The 16,401-nt window shown below is 40.8% G+C and overlaps 1 protein-coding gene and 1 long non-coding RNA gene across 9 annotated transcripts in view; one reads left to right on the top strand and one right to left on the bottom strand.

The window, feature by feature from the left end:
• LOC137413498 (neurexin-1-like) overlaps positions 1-16,401 on the top strand; it is a 1,626,023-nt gene that overhangs the window by 167,112 nt on the left and 1,442,510 nt on the right. The gene's annotated exons all lie outside the window — the stretch shown is intronic.
• LOC137426603 (uncharacterized) overlaps positions 1-16,401 on the bottom strand; it is an 83,903-nt gene that overhangs the window by 18,591 nt on the left and 48,911 nt on the right. The window lies entirely within an intron of this gene.

Genomic DNA, 16,401 nt, shown 5'->3' on the forward strand with positions numbered 1-16,401 from the left:
GCTTTCCTTGCCATCAATCCCCGTGTGAGTCAGTTTTGTCCCGTTTATCTGTCGTCTGTCGGGGCTAATATAAGAGTGTGTCTAAGTGCCTGCCTTTCTATGCTGTCCCTCTTGTCGTTGTAATCTGACCTTCCGCCCTAATATAACCTCCTCCGGAGGTCTTGAGAACCGTATCCCTGGTGTCGTGTCATTTTAATCCCAGCCGTTGTGTCCTTTTCCTTCATTGATTTAGCGTAGCGCGACTCGGCAACGTTCGAGTATAATCGGGTAACTTGTGCGGACACGGCGGCCATTCCGCTCGGCCCACCCTAACATCAAAGTCGTGTCTGTAACAATATATACATATATATATATATATATATATATATATATATATATATATATATATATACTAGCAGAGGTACCCGGCTTTGCACGGGAGTGGGAGGAGGAGGGGAGGGGGAAGAGGAGGGGAGGGGAACGGGGGGGGAGGGGGGAGGGGGAAGCGGGGGAGGAGAGGAGGAGGGGAAGGAGGGAGAGGAGGGAGGGGGAATGGGAGGGGGAGGGGGAAGGGGGGGGAGGGGGGGAGGGGGAAGGGGGGAGGGAAGGGAAGGATGCGGGGGTGAGCCCAGGGGGGAAGAAGGGCACCAGCCCCTCCCCCTCCCCCCCCCCCCGCCCCCCTCCCTCCCCCCTCCCCCCCCCCGTTCCCCTCCCCCCCTCCCCTTCCCCCCTTCCCCCTCCCCCTTCCCCCTTTCCCCCTTCCCCCTTCCACCCTACCCCTCCCCACTCTCCCCCTCCCCCTCCCCCCCCCCTCCCATCCCCTTCCCCCTCGTTCCCCTCCCCTTCTCTTCCCCCTCCCCTCCTCCTCCCCCTTCACACCAGGGGGGTTGACTCAGCCTGTCATCCCACCGAGGTCGGAAGTCGGAACTCATTGTCGTCAAATAAATGTAGCCTGTATGTTTCACTCTTTGTCACATGCCGTTGGTCCCATGTCAATCGGATGAAGTTGAAAAATTAACGTTACGAAGGTTCTCTCGGACGTACTGATTCCGAATAATGAAGTTGAAAAATTAACGTTCCGAAATACGCTAATTACGCTAACAGAAGCGCTGGAGGGAGCACTGCGCTCCCTCCCTTAGATTCCCTCCCTCTTCTGCTAGCGCTAATTACGCGTAACACACTAATTTTAAAACCCGAAGTTTTTTTAATTTTAAGGTGTGCTGTAGTCAGAAGCGCTAGAAGCGCTGCGCTCCCTCCCTTCGAATCCCTCTCTCTTCTGCTAGTGCTAATAATACGCTAATTTTAAAACCCGAAATTTTTTAAATGTTTATGTCTCCGTGACATTCCTGGGACCATCCCGAGTCGAACAGTACTTTCCGCTCGCAAATCCGTCCACGGGTTCTCGAGATCTTAGAGATCATAGATAGATCAGGATACAGACACAGAGGCCAACTCTACTTTATATATATAGATATATATATATAGATATATATATATATATATATATATATATATATATATATATATATATATATATATATATATATATATATATATATATATATATATATATATATATATATCCCCGAGTAAGGTAGCGCTTTTTCCAGCATGTTCAGCTTCCAGCATGATGTTTGCAGTGATTTTGGTCCACATGAGTCCAATGAGATTCCTCCATGGCTGTGGAAGCATCTGTTACATGCTGAACATTGGGCAGCACCACATTGCTCACGAACTGGTTTCATCTGTTCCAATACACAGTTGTTTCTTTTTTGTCGCCTTACCTTCCAAATGTTCTCATACACTTCTGGAATTGTACCAAGCTTGGTCAAGAAGACTTCGTCAAAAGTCTTCTCTATCGAGGTCTGTTTCCAGGCCTGGGTAGTAGTAGTAGTAGTAGTAGTATAATTCACAATCTCACAAGCTTGGGATGTAAATGCCATCTCATACCATTTGTCTTCTGGCATTTTAATTTCCTGAAGATTTTTTTGTATGGATCTCATCTCTCCTCTTCCTTTTCAGTCCATCCTTCGGACAGGGCCAAGGTGGTCAACCCTGAGCACAAGGAATAGACTTGAATGCTCTTATGAATGAATGATTGATAGTTTTTAAGGCCATTTTCCCCGCTAGAGCGGGGGTTAGCCTTGCGGGTCCCATGACAATCATGGTTCCCTGTTTGAGGCAATGTTTTTATGGCCGGATGCCCTTCCTGACGCCAACCCTTAGTCGCCTCTTACGATGCGCAGGGATACGGTGTACCTATTATAAACCGGGGTACACACCGGGATCATTCATCCCAGCAAGCTGGTACTCAATTTGCCGACCTCGGAAGGATGACAGGCTGAGTCAACCCCCCTGGCGTTAATTCAGCGATCGACCGGGATTCGAACCCAGGATCCTAGGATCCTAAGCCGGCACCCTAACCGCTAAGCCAACACCAGGCATGGTCCCTTATGATTATGGTCCCTAATGGTCCCTAATGCTCTTAGAGGACCCCTAATGATTCATGGAAACATCAAAGACACTTTTACAGTTTTGACAGGAAGAAATTGGCAAATATCACACATCTCATCAAATGTTATACAAAAAAAGAAAATGCATCACAGCTCTCCTCAACAAATATCAGCGAATAACCTTTTGGAATGGTCTCAAATCAATGCTGAGATTAAACCATGCAAAATGTATATTTCATAATATGCGATATCCTCCAAATGAGCCAACTGTATGGATCGGAAAACACGAGCTCGATAATATATGCACGGAAAAAGTTTTAGGCGTTTACATTCAAAATGATTTATTGCTGTATGCTTATGTGGAAGGTATTGAAAAACGTACTTGTCGTGAACTCTATAAGGTACGTCTCTTGAAACGTCATGGGTTACCGCCCCAGGATTTGCTCACTATTTCTAAAAGTAATATTCAATCTCTTACCGAATAGACAGCACTTGATTGGAGCCGAGTACTCACAAAAAAAAACAAGACCAAAATTCTAACAGCAGTGTAGCCAGGCTTGTAAAATATTATAAACCACAAACACATAAGATTAGCTTTTTTAACAGTCGCTAATGCTGCTTCTAACATTAAACAAAGAAATTTGGAGGAATCTCGACATTCATGAGACAAGTTTTACTTGCAGAACTGAGCGAATATCTACTGTAATCTATATACCCCACAAGGGTTGGAGGTGTGCTCATATACCAAGCAGCTAGCTAGCGCTTGCCAAGCCAGCCGTTCCTTAAGGGCTTTGAATGGAGTGCTTGCTCAAATGCTTTAACCACTTGGCGATCTCTCCACAAGAAACTTTGTAAATTAACACATACCCAATGTTCTTGAGACCCGACCATAGAGAGACTGTAATCTATATACCCCAAAGAGGAATGACCTTTCCTGCCACTCTTAAAGTGAGCGGGTGTTTACGCTGTAATGATATCATATACGTAATGACGTAGCATGACGGCCGGACACAAAACTGCCGCTACTTTAATATATATGAGATATATATATATTTAACCTCCAGTAACGTTGCAGTCACTACAAAGGGATTAGTGTTATGATTAGATTTACTATAATAATAACATTAAGTTATTATTACAAAAATTATATTAATTAAAAAAAACCAAGGTGAATTCATTACTTCTGTGGTTACACCGCTTCAATCTATCAACTTTCCATTCACGACATTGGGATTACAGTGTTATGGTTATATTTACTATAATATTGTTATTATTATGAAAACGATACTACTGAAACGATACACTACTGTATTAAGAAACCTGGGCTTAATTTGTCCAAAGTGGAAGGTGAGGCATGAACGCCTAAGGCCTATACGTACCATATTGTTGGAAGAGACGTAAAGCCGATGCTTTCGATATTTGATGGTCATTTTAACAATCGGGTTGTTTGTGTTTCACACTGAATGAAAAACGTAAAGGTGGAGCATGGCGATTGTGATATGACAGGTTCGACGATATGTTCGGCTTGTATGAAATATAAATCAACATGGTGCGTGGAGAGTCAGGCGCTGCACTGCCGTAATGACATCAGACGTAATCACATCACCCTGTCTTGTGACCAGATTCTCAGCTCTGATTGGTATACGTTTGAGGGGACATACTTACATTCAGACATACATACATACATACAAACACTGTTCTAGACGGCTCTGCCCGATGGGCTGTGCCATAAAAAAAAACTGTTGCATTGAAAAAGTTAAAAAACGTGCTATTCACATAGTATTGGGATCCAGATACACAATGTACCAACGAGTGTGTCTCAGTACTCTCCATAATCTGGAAGAATGCAGTCACTTTGAATTGCGTTAATGGGATTTTTTTTTTAAACCACCAATCAATTTGTCGTTTTTCCCTTTAATTGCTTCACTTTGGTGGAATGCCAAAATCCCAGAATTTAGTTGTAAAAAAACTGTTTGACGAATAGTTCTTTACCTTACTTAGTTCATATTTTTAATGAAACATGGATTCGGTGTTGTTGGAATTGTGTCACTTGAAGTAATTTGACTACAATTCCCAGCCTGGGCATGTAACCTTCCCACCTATGTTGAGTGGTTCAATCCTGCACCTTTATATATTGGTATTCTATTGGTCTCCTACTGGTCCCATTGACTTACTGTTTTTCTATTGGTATTTTCTACTGGTACAGTATTTCGCTTTCCATCGTGAAATCAGCAGATCCTGCTTGTCCAATTTCCGATGGTATTTTTATGGGATTTGTCCTATTGGTTTTCTATGGGATTTTCGACCTGGGAAGGTGAGAGAAAAAAGGTACAACTGAGTGAAGGTGAGCAGTGAGCCTGGAGTTTGGCATTTTAACAGGAATAGTTACTGGCAGGCCGTGTTCTGCGCCCTGGAATTTTCTGTTCGATTCTCTTTTTATGATGTGTAATTCACAAGAAGTTCGACAAGGTGTTGCGATACCAGAAATTGAATAAACATTATTATTATTATTACTGCAAGATCATATAAAAAGATTTCCACCAAGAATGGGAATTTACCTATTGTGGTTGGAAAGTACAAATTCAAGAAGTAACCTCAAAGTGTACGCTGTTTAAATTCCTATTCTGAAACGGATCTTTCTACTTGTAGTTCAGTTGGGTTGAAATGGTCAGTATCACTTTGTTTTGAACCAAAGAACCAGATGTACCGACCTGCAGATCGTGGTACTGATTTGTCTTGCTAACAGATAGTCCAACCTTATGATGTTTCATTCAAGTAACACCTTTTATATCGAGTATCCCTCGTTGTGGAGTTTTTACAAACATCACAAGCAGTAAAACGACATGAGTATACATCAGTGTCCTTTAATATGAATTGCAAGGATATTCGTAAACAATCGGCAATGATGCTCATACTCAGGATTTGAACCTGAGTTCTGAGCATCATTAGTCATAGGTTCAGACGAGGACACCAAACAGGTGTTGCTTGTCACCATGCTCTTTTTGTCACATGCATATTTTAGTTACAGCCTCGGGTGACGGACTTTGTTCCAAAAGGCCACAATGCTGATGGTGTAAATTGGTTGAATCACTCAATTGTGCTGAGAGCAATTTCCTCTCCATCTCTACAACCAAAATGTTCCTGGGCCTGAAGCAAACCGTTGTGCATTAATGCCCTCTCAGTCAAACAATGACTTCAATAATGCTTGCAGTCTGATGAAATAAACATTATTTTTGGCTTTCTTAACTAATTATCATTCATTGAATTGGTCTTCACATCTGTGGTGCATTTTGGGAACATAGTGTAACTGCATTGATTATATCTGTGCATTTCCAGCTCTCTTAGTTGAATTAACCTTTCCCAGCTAACACACTGACGTTGCGTTAACCTTGGGTCCAACATAATTTTGTCCATTGGATCAACGTTGGCCATTGTCCCATCTCTTTTTCCACCATGCGGATGCCGTTGGACTATCCTTGGTAAATAGACTGCGTTTTTACCAGAGTTGCACCAACATCGGATATCCTCTTGCGATCATTCCAACCTTTGCCAAAGTTGGGAAAACATCGATGTGCCAGCTGGGTTGCTTGCAATGAAATCAATCTTCCATGAAATTAATGCTTCACCTGATATATATACTTTCTTTTACCTGGTCTGTGACTTATTTATAAGTCATTAAAATGGCCACTGGGTAAAAGTATATTTTACTGGGGTTATTTATGCTCATTCTGCATCAATTACAGAAAGTGCAGAACAAGTGTGCTCGTCAAAGTGGTTATTTATGCTTTAACATGTTAAAACCAATTACACTGGCTCCTATTTGTTGAGAGAATATAATATAGAATAATTCTTCAAATGTTCAAGTCCTTGTATTCACTTCTAGTATACATCTCATCATGTTCTACACAGCAGAGAACATCTTGCCCACTTCATTCTACAGCAGATCCTTCCCTTGTGTACATAACTAGCACTTGCCTTTCAATCAATTGCCTCGCAGCTTTGGAACAAACTCCAAATTTCAACGAGAAATGTAACGACCCTTGAATCTTTTAAAAAGTACTCTATATACCCCAAACCGCACCGTCTCCTTCAAACTTGTAGCTGTTTTTCCTCCCCTCCTCTTCCGTCTCTTTCTTTCAGCACGTTGTATCCACAGGCAAAGGGCGCTATATCAATATAATTGTTATCCCCACGCTTTTTGAAACAAACAGGGCGATATTGTAATTGGCTATGCCTGTCTGTCTATCTTCTGTCTGTCCATCTGTCCATCCAATACACTATCTCCGAAACGGGTTGGCAGAAATTCACCAAACTTGGTAGTTATAATTACCACATGACACAAAGGTGCAAGAGCAGTATTATTTTTGGCCCTGTCCCCTGGGGCAGTGTCAAAAGGACAAATCCTGAAAAATGAAATTACAGGGACATTTGAAAACATTTTAAAACTAGAACGCCACTCAGTAGAGCGCATACTCCCGCCGTGGGTGGCCGCTGCTGAGCCCTATCTTCCAATGGTAAAAATTCCCCAAAAAATTCCTGGATCCGGAATAATATCCTGAGCTTCACCAAAAACTAATCAATTCTTCCTTATCCCGAGAGCAATCATCCCACCGACTTTCATCCAAATCTGTTCAGAACTTTTCCAGATATCTTGTTCACAAACACACGAACACACAAACATACGAACACACACGCACACACACACACACACACACACACACACACACACACACACACACACACACACACACACACACACGGACGGACGGACACGATCGAATGCATTACTCCCGGGCGGGAGTAATTAAACTTTGTATATGCAAACAACATTGGGGGAAGCTTGAAATATGTAACGATTTTTTGGATTTTACCCTCGGGTTCATGCCCCAGTGGGTGGGGACATAGGGTCACAGAGGTCAAAATGGGGAAAAAAATTTTTTAACTCAAAATTTATTATTGGGTCATTCCTGATGGAACCTTATGCCATCTTTCAACTTTGCTTTTGGTGGGAAGAGTGGAAATTGCGATTGCGTGCCATCCATTTCGCTTTCGTTATTATTGTTACGAGTTGAAGTTGTTACTAGCTAGTTCTTCTCAAAACAGCTCATATAACCATGCTCTGTGATAGTTGCCTTATTAGTCCCCTACCCAGAGGAGATGATAGGTTTTCTCTCCCTCTGTCTGTCTGTCTGTCCATCTGCCCACCCCACCTGTGGTTTTTATGCACTTTTTTTCATACCCATTAACATATTGAACTGAAATGTGGTATATGGCTTTATTATGATAATTACAGAACAAGTTTGAGTTTTGGGGCGTTTCACCAATTTTTCACAGAGTTATGCCCTTTTTGGATTTTGAAAGTATCACATATTATACATGGGTCACTTTTCTTTGCTTTTTCCCTTTTACCCTTTAACATATTTAACTGAAACTTGGTACACGGATTTATTGTAAGTTGCAGAACTAGTTAGAGTTTCATCGATTTTAAAAGTTTGTTAAAAAAAAAAAAAAAAAAAAAAAAAGACCATGCATTGCCACTGGTAGGGGCCATGTATTGCAAAGCAATTCTCACTCTTGTTTATTTAATTTCAAATTAATTTTTTCGTATGCACATACAGTCACGTGAAAAAGTAAGTACACCCCATGTAAAGTTTTGAGTTTTTCAACATATTTCAACATACAGCGATTTGATCTTCATTTCAACAATATTGATAGATAAAGGTGATATAATATAACAAATATCATGATCCAAGATCCTCTCTAATGATGTTCTAATCATTTGCACCTGAGCTGGTGCACCTGATTCTAATTTTAGGTATTTGAAGTAGTGATAAATGTAGGGGTGTACTTCCTTTTCCACATGCAAAATTTGCATTTATGTTTATTTAAATTATACAATGGACTACAAAATGTAAATGTTTCATGATATTTGTTATATTATATCACCTTTATCTATCAATATTGTTGAAATGAAGATCAAATAGCTGTATGTTGAAATATGTTGAAAAAGTCAAAACTTTACATGGGGTGTACTTACTTTTTCACGTGACTGTATATATTTGCAATTGAATTCTAGCTTCAGTTTCTCATCCACTTGTGGGCTAGCGCACATACCACAAGGTGGCGCTATTTTGGCTACATCCATACATCCATACATCCATACATCCATACCCACATACGCGACAGCTGCATTATCATAAGATTATTATCTGCCATTGTAAAGTAACCATGTAACCACAAGACTTAATCACAGTCTTTATCTGTTTAAACGCATTGACGTTGTGCTAGTTAATTTGTGTACAGAATGCAAGCAGTGTCTTTTGCAGTTGATAGTGTGACATCAGCAATGTGTGTTATTAACTTGTTTTTAAATTGATATATGTGGGAAAATTACATGCCCAGACCAGGAATCGAACTTAGGACCTCTGGAAAATCGTATATCTCAGATGGCAGAGCACTGGTACGGTTTTCAAAAGGAACCTGGGTTCACTGGCGTCACTAAGGGGGTGCGGGGGGTGCGGACCGCACCGGGTGACACTATCAGAGGGGGTGACACCAAATTTTTGCAGTGTCAAGGCTTTCCGATCTTGCGATATTATCAATTGTAAGTGAGTTGGCGAAAGGCATTGATTTCGATGAAGTGATTCGCAAGTTCGCAGCTTTGAAGGCCAGGAAAGGAAAGTTCTGAATTAGTCGAGATGTTCACCAAGTGCTGAAATGCTTGTGTATTTGTTCCTGTTTATTTTTATGGTATTATTTCATTTATGAGTACATTTCCATATGCATTTGTCTACAAGTTCTACATTATTTGGGCCGTTATTGATGATGCAAACCTAATCCATTAATGTATCTCATGTAACAATAAAGTTTAACGTTAAAATCAACGTACTTTTGATGTAGTTCTTAAACGTTTTTCCTTCGAATTCTGTTGTTTTCTTACCGAATTTTCACTTTAACCACATGAAACTATGTAAATGTAAATACATTCAGGCTGTGCGTATGATATTGTAATTTAAAGGTGTAATTTTAATTTTGCTAGTTGTTTATGTCACTACTATTGCCATTACATTCAGTGATATACGGGAATTACGATTTACGAGTAACATCAGTACAAAAAACATTACGAAGGATTCTGTATGGTCTGGTATGGGAGGAGGTCCATGTAGTCGGGTTCACTATGTTTTTTCGTTCAAAATTTTTGGAGATTAGCAAAACTATACATTTTTGGAATATCCAAAAATTAATGTTGGCATTTGCGTAGACACCTTTGCGAAAATGACACTCAGAACAGTGATGAAGATCTGTAAAAGCATATTCCTGAACGGTATAGACCTCGTAGATCCTGTGTATAGGACTTGTAGTTCAATCTGATACTAACAAGGCTGCTTTCTTGCTTTATAAACCCATACCTATAACTTCAAAGGACTTGCAATATCATGTATTATGTAATACAGTTATAATAATAATAATGATAATAATAATAAAGGAGTCTTATATAGCCCCATCAAGCAGAGTAAACTACCCTCATGGCGCTTTACATTATCATGCGAACGCACACACACCGCACACACACACACAAACATACACACACACAGACACACCTTCACTCTTGCCCTATTCCTCTCCCTCCCCATTCAAAACCCACAGATGTGTACTCCCCTCCTCCTCCCCTCCCTCCCCCGCACATGTACACAGACATACTTCGATCTCTGTCCCACCTCAAACCAAAGGGAAAACATGACTTAGACTTTGAAAGACTTGTGAAACAGGTTTTGAGGGAGGTTTTAAAGGCAGGAAGAGGGTCAACATGTCGAACAGAGGAAGGCAAGTCATTCCAGAGCAGAGGTGCAGCAAAGGAAAAGGATTTTTTTCCAGTTATATCACAAATATAAAGACGATGGTTTTCAATTACCTTTGTTTGTTGCTTTTCTATAATCCTGAGCACTATTTTGAAGCCTTTATTGGATTCCTTGACCCAGAAAACATAGGATTAGCATATTTGATTAAGATTCTAGGTTGACTAGAAGCCGAGACAGCGCAAAATATGTATTTTATGGCGGCCATTTTGAAAATCCAAAATGGCGGCCATGTAGGTGTCTGTGCAAACGCCAACATTGATTTTCGGATTCTCCATACTCTGATGATTACAAAAATATACAGGTTTGCTAATCTCCCAGAATTTTGAATGAAATTATATTTGTTAACATAGTGACCCTGACTAATGGGGGGGGGGGGGGGGGGGGGGCACCATGAGTTACCGCACCAACCCCAGTGACGCCACTGCCTGGGTTCGATCCCTGGTCTGGGCATTTAATTTTCCCACATATATCAATTTATTTGTTTGATCCTGTTCATTAATCTAACTTGTTTTTGTTGATTCTTCTTCATCAGATTGATTACCATGACAATCACTGTTTTTCACATCCTGCTCTATTTAAATATATTGGCCTTTATACTTCGACAGCTTTTCAGTCTATTTTACTGTGACATCTTGTTCGGATGGGATTGCGCATCCATCACAGGGCACTGTTTGTTCTTGTCCTTAATAATGACGCCAATTTTATTGGCTTTCATGTTCAGCACATTGCTGAATTATTTAATTAAGTGCCATAATCACATGAAAAGAGCGTGCAATTGTCGCTGGCACACCGTCAACATTCCAAATTAATGTCCTAATGTGCAGGGGCACTGTATCAGCAGCACAGCCTCGCATCACCAATGAAAGTAACTAACAGGCCAAATTCGCAATTTAATCTTGGTGCAGTATAAATTAATTTACAATAGCATGTGCAATGGGGAAGGAAAGTGGAGATGTAAGATTAGAATACAAAATCTAAGAACTGGGAGAAAAGTACTGTCGAGAGGAGAGGGAATGAACATGTGTGAGTTGGTTCAAAAATTCTGCAATATTTGCTTATGTTTTAATCGATGAACCGTTAATTATCTGATGTATTCGAGTGAGGTACAAAAATATATGAATTGAATGAACAAAACCTTATGACATCAAAATCATCACAAAGATTATTTTTCTTCAACAGCACATGAACATTACTGCAACAAAGGCGGAAACTTTTTTTGCCGTTTTTGTTTCGTCGCACTCATGATTGATTTCACAAAACTATTTGCCTCGTGATTCTTGAAGTAGATGTATGATTTTCTTTTGTGCATGATATTAAATGTTTTTATTTAATTATATTTAAAGTTTTAAGTTATAGTGGCCGAAAGTGAGATGATACAGGCCTAAAAAATGTATTCACCTCCTTCCAAAGTTTTCACATTTTGATGCCACCTGACCTTATTTCACGATGCTTTCAAATCAAACTTAATATATAGAGTATTCACAAAGTACTCCAAAGTGATAAAGCTAGACAATGCAGATAAAATGTGAATACGTTTGATTAATAGAGAAAATCAGATGATTCTCAGTTACATGAGTATTAAAACCCTTTGCCTACTTAACCCTAAATCACTTCAGGAGTAAATTATTTGTTTGAAAGGTTACGAAATAAGAGTAATAGGTTTCACCTGTATATAATCAGTGGTTTAACTTAAAAATGAATCTCCGCCACTTATCTCAGGAGTTTTAAGGTGCATCTCACTTGGTCAACCAACTAGGCAAACATGAAGACCAAGGAGCTTTCTAAAGAAGTTTGACATAAAGTGGTGGAGAAGTACCATTCAGGAGAGGAGTTTTTATATACATCGTTAAGGCTTGTGGAAGAGCTGGAACGTTATAAGAAGATTTCAAAGTCACTGGGTATCCCTTTGAGTATGGTGAAATCCATCATTAAAAAGTTCAAGACGTATCATACCACCCAGACTGTACCCAGATCAGGTCTCGCTCTTTCAAACTCAGTAGCCGGACAAACAGGAAAGTGGTTCGGGGTGTGATTGTAAATCCAACAATGACTTTGAAACATCTGTAATGCTCTATGTCCGCGATATTGGAGTCAGTGTTCATCAATCAACAATATCCCATTCCCTTCACAAAGCTGGCCTCCATGGACAGGTGGCAAGAAATAAGCCATTACTGAAAAAAGGCATCTAAAGGCTCGTATGGTGTTTGAGAAAAAAACATCTTAATGATACGACAGCCATGCGCAGAAAAGTTTTGTGGTCAGACGACACAAAAATTGACCTTTTAAATCTACATCCAAATTGTTGTCTGCCGCAAGCCTAACACTGTATAGCACCCAGTCGACACCATCCCTACTGTCAAGCATGGTGGTGGCAGCATCATGTTATGGAGATGCTTTTCATCAGCAGGGACTGGCAAGTTTGTCAGGATGGAAGTGATAATGGAAGGTGGTTTCCCTCCTTGGCATTCCCTTCTCCATGTACGCGTGTTTTGCACACTATTTTTGGCTGTCATGTCCTGATCCATTCAGCGTACTCTCTCTTCCACAAGCTTCGACTGTGTATATAAAAAAAAAACTGGGTATGAGATTCACATTTCAGCAAGACTTCACAAAGCACAAATCCGAAGCACAAAGCTAAAGCCACCCTGGAGTGGCTGAATAAGAAGAAAACAAGTCAGGAGACGACAATGGTTCACGAGCGAGCGGTATTCAATGACAAAGGATTGTCAGGATAGAAGTGATAATGGAAGGTGTAACCGAAACAGGCCCGGACAGGCCTGGCCCAGAAATGTCAAAACGAAGGTTACTGACCTTGAAATGAGATAGAAAATAATGTATAATCAGTTATGAGGTTAGTTAGCTACACAATACCGAAAATTCGGTGAAAAATGAAATGAAAAAAAAAAAATGATTAAAAAAAAAAATGAAAGATCGAGCTCCGTGGGGCTAGACAGATGACATTGACCTAACCAAATATCGAAACCCCTGTCAGATTCCACCAAACCCCTCGGAGAAGATGTAGCTTGAACTCGATTACCTCCTAAAAAGACATCTTTTTCGGATGTGGCTCCGCCCACAATGGGCGCAATACGCCCACTCTCGGCAGGACACAACTACATCATGATATCAACCTCCCACCCAAGTTTCATCAAGATCAGATGATATCATCGGGTAGTTATGCTGCGGACAGACAGACACACAGACACACAGACGCACACACATGACGAATATAGTGGTCACTTGATAACTCGTGAACCATTGTATATTCTTGAGTGGCCCAGTCAAAGTCCTGACTTGAATCCAATTGAACATTTATGGTGAGACTTGAAGATTGCAGTCCATCGACAATCCCAATCAAACTCTGCAGAACTCGAGCAATTTTCACGTGAATAATGGGCAAAGATTTCCCCATCTCACTGTGCAAAGCTGATCGAGGCCTACCTAAAAAGACTCATCACAGTCATTGCTGCAAAAAGATGCTTCCAACAAGTACTGACCTGAGGGGCTGAATACCCCTACAACCAGTCAACTTTTATTTGTACATGTTTTTTGCAGGTATTCCTGACAAGTGACCTCCTTCAACAATAACAGTGTTTAGTTTTATCTCTTCAGTTACGAATTTAAAAGTTCATTTGGAAAAATTGCTTTTTCACAATTCGTAATTCATCTAATTGTGGCATTATTGGTAGAGGGTGAATACTTTTGCAGGCCACTGTAAGTCACATCCATTCTGAGGACTGAATGATAACATTCTCATTTCCTGTGGAATATATTGGTGTAGCACTGAAGAAATGCCTTCTCACAATAACATAGTACCCATTTCTCTTTTTAATTAAAGCTTTACCGATGGGTACAACTGCCCAGTGTGTGAGGTTCATGTCCTTCTAAAACAATATTTCAAAAGAATTAAATGATTACATTCTTTAATTTGTTACATTTCTTGATTGACACACAGACCTGATCGCACTCAGTCTCAGACACCCGGTGATGAAGAAAACGATGTTAGTACTCAACATCTGCTTATCCTTTTGAATATGGATGTGATCTCTCTCTGGAGAGAGTCATGTGATTCCCTCTCCCTCTCCCCCCAGTGCTCCCACTGCCCTTGGGTGAATACTTGTTGCTTAATTTCCAAGAGGGGTGCGAGCAACATGATGTTTGGATAGTCCCAGATGAAAAGTACTCGGTAAAGAAGTCGGAATTGTGCCTTGACTACGGGGACTTAACTTTTGAATATGGATCTTCCCCAATAAACACTTTCTTGTGCACCGATAGACTAATATGACAGTATAGATCAGTCCTGTTGGACAAGAGCATGTCAGTGCACATAATAGGCTCATGCCTCAAATAGGATTGGTTGCTGTAGCATAAAATACTTTATAGATCACTCAGAAACATGGACTCGCATTTTTCGATATCTCCTTTCATTTTGAATTTTCTTTAAGAATCGCATTTCCACTACAAATAGGTTCTTTGGAATTGGTGCACATGTTAATTGTCCCCCCGTCGCACCGCGGAGCGAAAGGGGGACTATGGTTTTCCCCTCCGTCCGTGTGTGCGTGCGTCCGTGCGGGCATGCGTGCGAACGTGCGTGCGAACGTGCGTGCGTGTGTAAGCGAAGGACCGAATTCTAATTTGGTGTGTGGGTGCAACCCACGTCAAAATCCAAGATGGCCGCCGCCATGTATGTCTGACGCCATGTATGTCTGAACCTTGTGAGCAGAATATCTTGAAAAATAAACGAACTACTAACTTCTAATCTGGTGTGTGGGTGTATCTACGCATAAGGAAGAACGCTATTGAAAATTGGGTCGCCACGTCAAAATCCAAGATGGCCGCCACCATATATATGTCTGAACCTTGCGAGCGAAATATCTTGAAAAATAAACGAACTACTAACTTATAATCTGGTGTGTGGGTGTATCCAGGCATAAGGAAGAACGCTATTGAAAATTGGGTCGCCACGTCAAAATCCAAGATGGCCGCCACCATATATATGTCTGAACCTTGCGAGCGAAATATCTTGAAAAATAAACGAACTACTAACTTATAATCTGGTGTGTGGGTGTATCTACGCATAAGGAAGAACCCTATTGAAAATTGGGTCGCTACGTCAAAATCCAAGATGGCCGCCACCATATATATGTCTGAACCTTGTGAGCGAAATATCTTGAAAAATAAACGAACTACTAACTTATAATCTGGTGTGTGGGTGTATCTACGCATAAGGAAGAACGCTATTGAAAATTGGGTCGCCACGTCAAAATCCAGGATGGCAGCCTTGCGTTTTCCACTTTGTCAACTCACATCACTTCAACGATGGGGGACCTCGGCGTAACGCTTGTTTTTCTTGTGTCATGTGCACTTACTATGGTGTCTCTCAAGAAAGAGGAGGCAGCAGGAAGAATCTTTTATCAATCGATTACTTAAATAGTTGGCAGTGTGACATTTCAGGGATAATAATTATTGATGGTACTAATGGGCATTGCCATTTGTGCCTTAAAAAATAGATTTCATTTAAAATGTTTGTATCTTGTATACAAAAAAAACAACAAAAAAAAACACATTAGATGGAAGGATAGCCTAGACTCCCTAGAGGTATGCCACTTGCCTCTGAGCTATCTAGCCTGGGTCTGAATCTTAGGCCAAGCTATAAACTGCTACCCTGGTGTTTCACATGCAAGATGCTGCATAAATGTGTGTGCTATCCCTTGGATGGACATTCAGCCGGGTGTCTCATCTGCTAGCATGAGTCAGTGGACGTTAAACATCCCACGGTGTATTTTGTGAAGACTCGGTGAGCCATTGCCACCCTGGCCAAATTCAAAAATTGCTGCCCTGCCTGACTGTTCAGAAGGCAATGACGAACCATCCAGCCCTTGCCAGGAAGGAATTGCTTCGGCAGCACCATCATTCTGTAAAGTGTATGGTACAGCTAATCATCGTCAATAAAGCACAGCAACAACCATGCTTCTAATTATATTTGGCTGTTGTGGTCCTTTCCATTGACCCTCAACCAAGACCCTCAACCAATGCAAATAGTCAATAAATATTCAAATGACAAAAGTTAAAGTAAAGCCAGCTGCAGCTGAACCTGCCAGTGTGTTCTG

Source organism: Myxine glutinosa, chromosome 5 (genome assembly GCF_964187855.1).
Source record: "Myxine glutinosa chromosome 5, kmMyxGlut1.1, whole genome shotgun sequence".
NCBI classification, from domain to species: domain Eukaryota; kingdom Metazoa; phylum Chordata; class Myxini; order Myxiniformes; family Myxinidae; genus Myxine; species Myxine glutinosa.